Raw genomic sequence first — 12,340 nt, 5'->3', positions numbered from 1 at the left:
TAGACCTGGAGAGTACTGTGCTGAGCAAAATAAGCCAGAGAAAGATAAGTGTCACATGATCTCACTCATATGTGGAATCTAATGAACAGAATAAACTGATGAACAAAATAGAGCTACAGACATAGAAGCAGAGAACTGATGAATTTCAGAGGGAAGGCGGGGGTGGGTGGGTGGTCAGTGATTAACCAGGGAATTTATATGCATATATGGACACAGACAATAAAGTGGTGAAGGCCTGGGAGTGGCAGGTGCAGGGTGGAGGGGGTCAATGGGAAACAAACAAACAGAACATCTGTAATAGTTTCTACAATAAAGAAAAAAATGGGTTTAAAAATTGATTTTAGAGAAAGGAAGGGGAAGGGGAGAAAGAGAGAAACATGGATGGATTGCCTTCCGTACGCACCCCAACCAAGGATGTACCCACAACTTGGGGTGCCCTGACCAGTGAGTGATCTCTCGGTGCACAGGGTGACGCTCAACCAACTGAGCCACACCAGCCAGAGCTAAACCCCATTAAAAAAAAATCCTCATCCAAGGAGTGAGTATATACTTTTTTCTCATTGATTTTTAGAGGGAAAGGAGGGGTGGGGAGGGAAGGGGAGAGGAGAGAGGAGAGGGAGAAACACTGATGTGAGAGAGACACGATTGGTTGCCTCCTACATGCACACTGACTGGGAGCAGGGATCATCAAACCTGCAACCCAGGTGCGTGCCCTTGACCAGGAATGGAATTTGAGACGCTTCGGTGTACGTGTTGACACTAACCATTGAGCAATGCCGGACAGGGCTGGACTCCATTTTTTAAAGACCTATGCCTGGTTTTTCTGGGAAACTAAAGGATAAACAACAGCTGGAGAATAGATGAACTGGTATCTGGATCCTAACCTTCATAACAATACTAACTTAGCCATCTGCCAGGAATAGCAGCTTGAAAACAATGCCCCGCATTTAGATGGTGCTTTGTAGCATTCCCGGCGACCAGTTATTAACTCCTGAGCTCGTCTGCAGAAGAGAAGCAGCCATTTTCCAGGTGAGGCCCAGGTCCACGACAGCAAGGTGACCTGGCCAAGCTGCGTCGGTGTGAGGGTCACCGAAGCTACCACTCATTCCACAGCAACAGTGGTGCTTGCGTAGGCCCACGTGTGGGCTTCAGCCATGGGACTTCTCACCGAAGGGCCCCAGGGCCCAGAGAATAAAACTAAAATGTCTGCTGAAGAGTCTAGCTAGCTAGACATTGAAACTCCTAATTAAAACAAGGGAAGCACACAGCAGGCCGGGTAAATTTAACATGTGGAGCTTTCTCTTTAAAAAATGTACTCTCTCTTCTAAACACAGTATATACTTTACTAAATTGTAACTCTTTCCTCTCAAGCACAGCTAGACTTTGTTCCTAGACTCAACAAACGCTTAAACAATATTCGGCAGAAGAAATGTTCTTGAAGGTTTCTAACATGAAGAAATCACATTCCTCAAGGTGAGGTTAATGAGAAAGTCCCAAGGACCACTCTGGAAGGCAGAGCGCCCTTTAATCCGTAACTTCAAGACACGGAGGCCAGGCATACCGTGGCCACCAGATCTAATGGGAGACACGCTTTCACGGCCCGCATGCATGTGCAGGTCAGGAGGGAACAGCGGAATTCATCCTCACCCAGAGACAGCTAAGAAAGCAGCTCCTTCCGCCCAAACGGGGAGGGCCGTGCACAGGCTGGTTACCTGGTTAAGCAGCAGCTACCAGTCCCTGTTCTTCAGGACGTCAGAGAAATTTCTGGTTAAGTTTTATGTTGCCCTTTAGTCCTCAAGATACATCAAGGTGTTCTCACTATTCATTAAGGGCCTAACTTTCCTTATAAGGAAAACACTCCACAGCCTCCCCTCATTCATTTTCTGCTGCTTAAATAACATTTTATGGGTAAGGCAGAGGGTTAAGTCTGGTTTCAGCTGATCCTACCAGGGAGCTGACATTTCTTCATACAAACAGGTTCCTCAAAGACCAGCAGACACTGTCCTGGTCATCACCTCGTCTACACACAGCAAGGCCTCCTGCTGCTGGCAAAAGAACCCGAGAGATGAGACTAAGGATTCAAGTCCCCAGACTCTGCCTTTCTTGCTCACCAGGCCTCCAGGTGCTTGGCGCCCCGTGCACCCGGCACCTTACCTGCCCGCCTTCCAGCCTTGTCTCAGGAGTGGGACGCAGCAGAACTGAGAGCGGTGCTCTGCTCTACACAACTTTTCTGATACAGTGGCAGCCACAACCACAGGCTGTGCATCGACTGTGCTCGAGAGGGGACGTCACGACAGGGCAGCAAGCTGTCCGGCCTCGGCTGAGGGTGCGCTGGTGGCCGGCAGAGGCTGAGACAGGGGCAGGGAGCGCTCAGCACAGCTGAAGAGTCTATGAAGGCACCGAGGGAGAAGTCCAGAGTAACTTCCGGGTCTAACTCGGGACACCAGTTGGGCCGGTGGAAACGTGGACCTGCATCAGGGATGCAGGAGGAGAAGCAGATCTGAGGAGGGTGGGAGGACGGGTGAGAAGGTAAGTTTGATTTTAGACTCCTGTCTTTATTTGTTCTCGGTGTTTGAGGAATTTCTACGATTTGTCAGGTGCTACATGAGATGTTGGGGATATGGCAACAAGCAAATTAGACTCACTTTCCACCTTCTTGGAGTTTATGTTCTAGTGAAACAAACAAACAAACAAACAGATTAAACAACAATATGTACTAACCGCAACCATGACAGGAACGTTTCAGAGGAAAAGCATCGGGTGCTGTGAATGTGGAACAGCGGCGTTCAGTCAGTCAGGGGTCAGGAGAGCTGTTTGAGGGTGTGACACCGAGGCTGAGCCCTGAAGGTGGGCAGGCTCGCAGGTCTGGGGGAAGGATGCCCTGAGCAGAGGGTGGAGGATGTGTGCCAGCTCTGGTGAGGAAGAGGGCCTGTCTCGTTCCCGGAGTGCGGGGGAAGCTGGTGTGAATGGAGTCCAAGCGGCGGGGAGGGTGGGTGGTGGTGAGAGTGGACCATGGTCAGTGCTGTGTGCAGGCACTGAGGCTGGAGAGAGGAATTTGGAAAGCTAGGCTGAGTGGGTGAAGTGAAATGACCTGATTCATTCTGGCTGCTGATGGCGGAGGGACGGCTAGCAAGGCTGCAGGATCTTGCAGGAACCCCTTCACAAAACTAGGGCCAAGTGGATACCTTCTAGGGCAGTGATGGCGAACCTTTTGAGCTCGGCGTGTCAGCATTTTGAAAAACCCTAACTTAACTCTGGTGCCGTGTCACATATAGGAACTTTTTGATATTTGCAACCATAGTAAAACAAAGATTTATATTTTTGATATTTTATATATTTAAATGCCATTTAACAAAGAAAAATCAACCAAAAAAATGAGTTCGCGTGTCACTCTGACACGCGTCATAGGTTTACCATCACTGTTTTAGGGGAACAAGCCCCACAGTCTGAATTCTATTCTTGGCCAGACTTCCTCCACAGTCCTCCACAAGCTGCTTCTTGAACTAAGCTGTGCCAACAGTGACCCCAGACCGACTGGGACTGGGGAACCAGGAATGAGGGCTGCTTTTCTCACATGGTTTCAGAAGGGACTTTATTATTATTTTTAGAAGATTCTTTTTCAATTTTGGCTCTTCAGATAATTTCTCGCTGAATGTTGCCTACAAAGTAGGACACACCTTTAACAAGCACCTTGAACTCTCACATCCTTCCCACTACCCCGCAGTTCTGGCTCTGTCTGGGTTCCAAACTCAAACATCTCCTGGTACAGGGTGCTTTACACACACACACCTCTCATTCAATCTTCACAAGCAACTCCAAAGAAGTACTAGAACATTAGCCCCATTTTAAAAAATAGAATGTTAAGAAAAAGTATGTTTTTATTGATTTTAGAGAGAGAGAAAGGAGAGGGATAGAGAGATAGAAACATCGAGAAACATCACATTGATTAACTGCCTCCTGCACACCTTCTACTTGGGATCAAGCCTGCAACCTGGGCATGTGCCCTGAGTGGAAAATGAACTGGGGACTATTGGTTCATGGATCGATGCTCAACTACTGAACCACACCAGCTGGGCCCTATTTTATTATTATTTTTAAGTGAGAAAAGGAAGGCTCAGAGGCATATTAACTTGTTAAGGTCACAGAGCTATGGACTCAAGTTTGCATGATTCCAAATCTACTTGCTCTTTCTCCTCATGTGTGCCAGCAGTGTTTGCTAGCAAGAACAGGCCATTGTTTACTGGAAAACGCGAGGGCACGAGGGTATGAGATAACCCTGAGGCTATAATGGGCATCTGTGTAAGGAAACCACAGATGAAAGATCATCAGGGTCTGGAAGGTGTAAACCCCAGCCACAGCTGTGTAGGACATGGGCTTCCCCGTGCTTCCTGGAAAGCTGGAAATGACCCATTAAGACACAGGATGGACTGAGATTTCTTAATGAAGATAGGAACCTTCTAATCACGGAGCAACCGTAGACTGGACTCATGAGGAAGTGGCTGTTCCTGCCGCCTTCAGGCAGCTGCATGTCTGGCGGCACAGAAGGAAGTGTTTTTAGGTTCCCATTACAGACAGGCTCCACAGGAGTGCCCCACTGAACTAAATATATCAGTTACTTGGTCCTCTTCAACCAGCCCCTGGGCCTTTACTTTTAAATACTTGCCACTCACTTCTCTAAGGTAGCCAGGATGGTGACTCGTGAAGATCTGTCAATGACAGTGCTGGAGATCAGCACCCCCACACACTACTCTGGGTCCAAGTCCTGTTCCGAGTGACACTGGTAACGGAGATGATTTCTGCACTGAAGGAACAGTGGCACCTTCAAACCCCGCTCCCCCACCCCTCCCCCCAACAAACACCTCCCAGAGCAGCGGTCGCCAACCTTTCGGACCTCGCAGACCTGACCACCATCCTGGAGTGTCCACAGCGACCAGGCTCTGTTCTCAGCCAAAGATCGGTGAACGACAAGGCCCCGGCCGTCCTAGAGCCTACGTTCTGGGAGGGGGTGAGGAGACCACTGGACAGGTGAACATGTGCTCCGTGGGAGTGGCGTGGGCAGGATGCAGGCAGGGATGAAGGACACCTCGTGCAGAGCTGGTGTTTCAGCTCAAACCTGAAGGGTATCTGGTGGGGCAGTGGGTGCAGAATGAGGAGTCGCATGAGAGCTCAGAGAGGCAGCATCCCCAGCGGGCCTCACAGCTTGTCCAGGGCCGGTACGGCTGGCCTCCTGCCAGTGCCACACGCCCGACACCCTCAGCCATGCAATGCTCTGCCTAGATGTCCTTTCTCCTCTGGCAACATACACTCATCAGTTCCCATTTCAAATACCAGAGGTCTAGGAAACTCCCATGAGCTGGGAAAAGCTGGCATTCTTTTCCTGGACTCTGGGAGCAAGTGGCTCTCACTCCATGACAGCACCTTTAATAGTGTCTTGTAATTACCTGATTACATCACATCTCCAAGGAGCCAAGCACTCCTTGTAGCAAAGACTATGCCCTACTGATCACTGCAGACAGGCTTGAAATGGAGGGCTCAATTCATCTATGCAAAAAGAAAAAGTTCTCTTTGAGCATCTATTTTGTGCAATATGGAGATGCACTAGCGAGTAAGCCGCAAATTCTTGATTACAAGGAGCTTATTTACGATCCACCACACTATGCCTTAGTTACTTTTGAATTTCTAGGGCTTCACACCAGGTCTGACCCACACAAGGAGCTAAATATACAAAAAAATGACAGCATGACAGCGAGAAGGCAGTGGCAAGACAAAGCACACTCCCTGCTCCATGCAGAGGCCCCACCACTACTCCAGGGCCTTCACATGCAGACGGGGAAAAAGAACATCATTTCCTATCAGGTCTCCAAATTTATAATTGTGTAAAGTATAATGACGATTTGTCATTGTTGTTAATCGAGGATATTTTTTCCATTGATTTTTAGAGAGAGTGGAAGTGAAGGAGGGGAAGATGGAAGGGGAGAGAGGGAGAAGGGGGGGGGAGAGAGAATTGATGCGAGAGATATATCGATTGGTTCCTCCGACTCCTGCAACCAAGGTACGTGCCACTGACCAGGAATTGAAACCAAGACCCTTTGGTGCCTGGGCAGACCTCTAACCACTTACAACACCCGCCAGGATTATAATGATCATTTCATGAGAAAACCGAGTTATAGAGACACTTTCAGGTTAATTCATTAGGGTTTATGTTGTGAGGATACAGGTTATATATGTATTTTTCATCATGGTTCCTTCCTTTGCTCCCTAACTCCCTTCCCCAATCTAATGCACAAAACTGGAAAGATCAGTTAGCAGCCAAATGCTTGCAGATGGTGCTTGAGAAAGTACTGAATACATTTCTTTTTTAAAAAACGTATTTTTTATTGATTTCAGAGAGGAAGGGTGATGGACAAAGATAGAAATATCAAAGGTGAGAGAGAATCATTGACTGGCTGCCTCCTGCACCCTGGGGTGTGCTCTTGACGGGAATTGAACCATGACCTCCTAGTTCATGGGTTGATGCTCAACCACTGAACACCACCAGCTGGGCTCTTTTTTTTTATTTTAAATAATAGTTTATTGATTTTTAGAGAGAGAGGATGGGAAGGGAGATAGAAACATTGATGTAAGAGCGCAACACCATTGGCTGCCATCTGGGGAGCAAGCCTGCAACCCAGGCACACGCCCTTGACCAGGGATCAAACTGGCAACCTCTTGGTGCATGGGATGACACTCAACCAACTAAGACACACCAGCCAGGGCTGGATATATCTGAATTAACACGTTCCTTATTGACTTTCTCTTATAGCTTCCATGTGTGGACACTGATCTGTTTCCATGAAAGGAGCCTCTGGCGTAGGGGTGAGGTGGCAAACAAAGCTCCCCATGGGCTCTGGAGGTCAGCTGCCACCCAAAGTCTGACCGCAGGTTCTTTCCATCCCCACTGACTAGAACGAGAGGTCCCAGCCTGCCCAGGGCCACTTTCCTTACACGGCAAATGAAATTCAAACATTAATTCTTTTAGCACCATCTCACAATTATCTGATTGCATCACACCTCTCCAAGAAGCGGAGCTCTCTTTACAGGGGATTTCTGTCTTTTCCCAAAGTAAATCATCTCTTGGAGACAGGAGAACCTAGATTTCTAAATGCAGAAACTCAAATCTTTGCAAGGCTAGGTGACAGCTCTGGGCAGCATTACTGAGAAAAAGACTTTTGGGGGAAGATTTCACACTATCGCTGTTAGTGGTCATGCACTAAGTTAGGGGGATTGTAAATCAGGTGTGTTCTGGCTGTGACCTTACCATTCTATGTACAGAGCAGAGTCTGGAGAAAGAAATCCCCAAGTCTTACTCCGCAGACTAGTAAGGAGCCAAGCACTCCTTTCCTTTGGAGCCACCAGAAAGAAGTAGGGGTGATAATAAATTGAAACAGGCGGCCTCAACTTTGGTTTCTGTGCTAATGCTGCCCCCTAGAGTCAGAAAATTATAAAGGCACCGAGACCAGGTTTACACTGCTTGGGAGAGGGCAAGGCTGGAGAGGTACTGACTGGGAAAGAAAGCCAGCCATAACTGCCTGCCTTTTACTACCACAGGGAGCAGGACTTTTAAAATAAAGTAAGAGGTCAATGGTCAATGCTTTCAGGTATACATACAAGCTCTTTTGTTTTGCTAATCCTCACCGGAGGATATTTTCTCCATTGATTTTCAGAGAGAGTGGAAGGGAGGGGAAGAGACAGAGAAACATCAATGTGAAAGAGACACATTGTTGGTTGCCTCCCGCATACTCCCCAACCTGGACTGGATCGAGCCTTGCAATTGAGGTACGTACAGTGCCCTTGACCGGAATTGAACTGTGATCCTTCACGCCAACACTCTATCCACTGAGCCAAACCAGCTAGGGCTACAAGTTCTATTTTACCTTTACCGAAATAACACAAACAAAAATACCAATTCCTATATAGCAGTTAATCAAATACTGATGACTATTTCTCTCAAATGCCCATTTATATAAAAGAATCATTGGGACGCTATCAGCAACTCCCAAGGCAATGCCAGGAGGTGGACAGTTACGTCTTAAGGAGAAAACTACCGAAGGAAGAAGGCTAGTGCTGGGTGCAGAGAGGAAGTCCCTCACAACAGTAGAGTGGGGCAGGGGAAGGCCGCTCTGAGAAGGGCGTTTAAGCGAAGGCTTAAGAAAGGTGATGAAGTGAGCCTTGGGGTGCTGGTGGAAAGAATCCAGGCTGAGTAAGAAAGAGAAGGAGTGAGGCAGAAGGTCAGTAAGAGCTGAATGGAAGGCGGGTGTCTGGGTCCTGGCGGCGATGATGAAGACTGTGGCATGTGCCCACAGTAAACAAAGGTTAAAGAAGATGCTCTCTACAAGGATTTGCGTGACATTGGTCCAAAGCACCCCTCTATGCTGGCACCCCTTTTCATGGAGAGCTCCCACCCCTCTGCACTTCACTCAAAGGCTTGAAAGGGCAGGAGGGTAGAGGCTATAGCTAAGCCCCACCCAAAGTTGTGTTGAGTGACAGCAGACACTCAACACAACAATATGAGTTTGTGGAAGCGAAGTTATTTATTAGATACAATTTTAAAAAAATATATTTTATTGATTTTTTACAGAGAAGAAGGAAGAGAGATAGTTAGAAACATCGATGAGAGAGAAACATCCATCAGCTGCCTCCTGCACATCTCCTACTGGGGATGTGTCTGCAACCCAGGTACATGCCCTTGACCGGAATTGAACCTGGGACCCTTCAGTCTGCAGGCCGACACTCTATCCACTGAGCCAAACCGGTTTTTATTTATTTGTATTTTAAACCAGAAAAGATACTAGAGTGCATTTCACATGTCAGGTATTTACTTTGTAAAACTACTTTTCCAGTTATACATATGTATATTTATGTACATTTATATATGTATTAGGTTTATGATAAAATATTACTATAGACATCAGTCAAAACATTTTGAAAACCATTAACTTAGGATTCATTCATTCATTCATTCCAAAACCTAAAGTTTCTTTCAAGGATAAGAGAGGCTATTCCTCATAATAGGAACTCCCAGGGGCCACTCTGAGGAATTGAAAAATGGCCCACCTTGGTTTTCCCTAACGGGCATGCTCTCAGTGAGCAGTAATGCAGGAGGATCGGGAAGGACAGCAGCATGCAGGAGGACGCAGGAGCAAAGCAATGTATTAGGAAGTGGTGGCTCTAATAACAGAGCATTTCCAACTGTCAAAAATAAACATTGCTAGAACTTGGGTAGAAATGAGCCCAACCAGACCTCTGCTCACTGCAAGGAGACTCAGACCTCCCGGGAGCTGGGTCTGGCAGCAACAGCCAGCAAAGCCAGCTCTCCCTGCTCGCCTGTTACCACTCCCTGCAAGAGAGGCTCCAGCTCTCAGGAGAACCAAAGGCTGCACCCCCCACGCAGGATCGCATCTCTATTCTCATGTGCCAGCTAACAGGATGGGTGCTGGGGGAGGCAGACAATAGGGTCTCTCACCGGGCAGAACCGGGAGAGAAGGTGTGTCTCCCTTAGTGTTAACAGGAGAAATGCCACCTGTTTCTGGGGAGATAGACAAGTGGCCCAAGAGGCAATGCACATCAAACAGGAGGGCGTAATGGCCACTGCAAGTTCCAACAGAGGCTACGAAAAGGGGAATCACACTCTCTACACGCTGAGGACGAGGGACCTGCACTGCAGCTCACTACCTCTGGCTCTGTCACAGCCACCCTCCCGCAGCGCTGACCACAGGCCATGAGAAGACTGGCCCTTCTTGCTGCCTTGGTTCCCTCTCAGATGTGCCTCTGGGCACAGCACGCACTGGAGGCCGGCCTAAGTCTCCGTGCGGCAGCTCTATCTGTGACAAAGCAGCGTTCTGCTGTCTCAGTCTCATGTGGTCTTGGTTTGGGCCAGTGTGAGGAACCAGCCCTGCATGAGCCAGGCAAACAGAGTCTTGGCCTGGCGTCCATTTTCTGTGCATCGGCATCGCTGGGGCTGCCACAGGGAGAGGCAGGTGCTGAGACAGTGTCCTGGGAGGACCCAGACCCGCTTTTTGGGACTGTTACAGCTGGTGCACACCTCCATCACAGCCCTGCCACCCTGTGAGGAGGCCCTGCCTTGGTGGCTTTTCCTGTAGGACAATCATGACTGTTCCCTCTGTGATTTGGTTTTCCCTCAAGAGAAGAGCAAATAAATGTTAATTAATGTCCCTTACCCAATAGGCTGCCTAGTTTCCTTCGATGGATTCCTGAGTAGACAGAACATACACTCTGACCACTCCTCTTCGTCGAACTTAAAAAGAAAGGTTTTCTTTTCTGCCTGCTTTATGTCAGCCTAGGTCTGATGACACATGTGAGCCACGTAAGTGGAAAGACCAGGCCCTGCATGCAGGCCCGGGAAGCAGGGATAGAGACCATCTTATCAGCATCCTCCCCAGCCCAGACTGGCAACAGGCCAGGAGATTGATTCAGCTGGGCCTTGACCAGGCTGGCCAGGTGGGCTGCAGGAGCCCCTGAGGTCTCCTCCTCATGACCAACTCAGGAGCTCAAACAACCTGCCAGGTCCTGAGCAGATGTCAGTTAAATGAGGGAGCCAGTGTTTCTGCTCAGGAGTCAGCAGGGGACAGGAAGAAGTCAGTTCAGGTGTTCTAGGTGTTCAGGGGAGGGGCCTGGGGAGGTTCCAAGGGGGAGGAAGAGTTGCCCAGGAGAGGATGGAAGGTGCTACAAGTACAAACTCGGAGATGAGAGAGAGCCTGGCTAATGCAGAAACTCAAGGAGTGTGTGGCTGGGACAAGCTACTGGAAGGCCTGTGTGGCAGGGGAGAAGCCTGGCGAGGCCCAGGAGAGCCAGGGGGCGCTACTGGGGGCTTCAGATGGGGAGCACGTGTCTTTGCTTGGACACTGCTAAGGTGCTCCCCTGGCCAGAGGTGCTTGAGTTGCTCTCTCTGGATTCTATCACTTGACCCTTGGGGATCCCTTGGTCAGAAAATCTACACAATTACTGGTATTTCCTGGGCTTTAGCCTAAGAAGCTGCAATCTATAGGTTTGTTGTGTCTTAACAAGAGACATGGACTGGTGTCTACTGGCCTCTCCGCCCACTCACGGGGGGACAGGCACACATGTGCTCAATGTGAGCATCCCCTCTAGTCTATCTGGACCTGCTCAGACTAGGTTACTGACCAATTTGTCACGAACACCAAACCCCACCTCTGAGCAGTACTGTATCTGGCACAGCCCTACCTCTGTGTGGGAGAAGTAGTAAATACCCAGTAATTGCTAAGATTCTTCTGAGCCCCAAAGAATAAAACAGGGCCTCGGTCTGCCTGCTTACATATGGTAATTAGTGTGGGGGGACCAACAGAGCAGTGGGCTGGAAAGGGCTTTGTGGAGATAACAGGACATGAGGAGAAGAGAATGGGGAAGGATGGTCTAAGGCAGTGGTTGGCAAACTCATTAGTCAACAGAGCCAAATATCAACAGTACAACGATTGAAATTTCTTTTGAGAGCCAAATTTTTTAAACTTAAACTATATAGGTAGGTACATTGTTATTAACTTAATCAGGGTACTCCTAAGCTGGCCTTTGCTAAAAACGTCCTCAATCTGAAGGAGGTACGTTGGCTGAGGTCAACCCCTTCCAACTCTCCCATCCACACTCGTCTTGTTTACTTGTTCCAGACAGACGAGCGTGGATGGGAGAGCTGGAAGGGGTCGACCTCAGCAAACGTACCTCAAAACAATGTTCCTCCCCCGCGCCCAATCAGATTGAGGACGTTTTTAGCAAAGGCCAGTTTAGGAGTAACCTAATACCTATATACTACCTATATAGTTTAAGTTTAAAAAATCTGGCTCTCAAAAGAAATTTCAATCGTTGTACTGTTGATATTTGGCTCTGTTGATGAATGAGTTTGCCGACTGCTGTAGTATGAGAACTGTGACATTCAGAAAACCACTGGCCCTCCTTGGGCCTCAGGTTCAAAGCGCTTCCCCCTCCAGCCATTGTCCCAGGCTGTTATTTCAAGGCTGACCTTGGGCCTCTGACCAGGTGTGTCCACCAGCTGGGGTGCTCCAAAATGGGGCCGGTCAATGCCGGAAATAATCTCATCCAAGGCCCACATTCCCAGTGGGTGGGGGTTATTATTTCTTAAAGACAAAAGCAAGCCAAAACAAACTGAACCAAATTAAATTACCTTCTTAAAAAATCTAACTGGTGGCCAAATTTAAGTAAAACACCACTACAGAAAATACACACATGCATGGACTTCCCACCCACTTTGAGGGCACTCTGACAGAGCTTATAGAGTGGGAAATGAGTTTATTTTGTACTGGCTACTTCTCAC

At 48.4% G+C, this 12,340-nt stretch overlaps 1 protein-coding gene and 2 long non-coding RNA genes across 8 annotated transcripts in view; 1 reads left to right on the top strand and 2 right to left on the bottom strand.

The window, feature by feature from the left end:
• Positions 1–518, top strand: part of LOC107183354 — an 18,935-nt gene extending 18,417 nt beyond the window's left edge. Inside the window, exon 3 of the long non-coding RNA XR_001514142.1 lies at positions 370–518. This is a non-coding gene — a long non-coding RNA (uncharacterized LOC107183354). The remainder of the gene's footprint in view (positions 1–369) is intronic.
• Positions 1–12,340, bottom strand: part of RNF216 (ring finger protein 216) — a 123,719-nt gene that overhangs the window by 31,485 nt on the left and 79,894 nt on the right. The window lies entirely within an intron of this gene.
• Positions 1,509–3,157, bottom strand: LOC107183353. Its single transcript, XR_001514141.1, has 2 exons — positions 2,722–3,157; positions 1,509–2,500 (listed from the first exon to the last, which is right to left on the bottom strand). It is a non-coding gene; the product is annotated as an uncharacterized LOC107183353 (long non-coding RNA).

This window comes from Myotis davidii, unplaced genomic scaffold, assembly GCF_000327345.1.
Source record: "Myotis davidii unplaced genomic scaffold, ASM32734v1 scaffold399, whole genome shotgun sequence".
Taxonomy (NCBI): domain Eukaryota; kingdom Metazoa; phylum Chordata; class Mammalia; order Chiroptera; family Vespertilionidae; genus Myotis; species Myotis davidii.
This window is presented reverse-complemented; position numbering and strand designations above follow the sequence as displayed.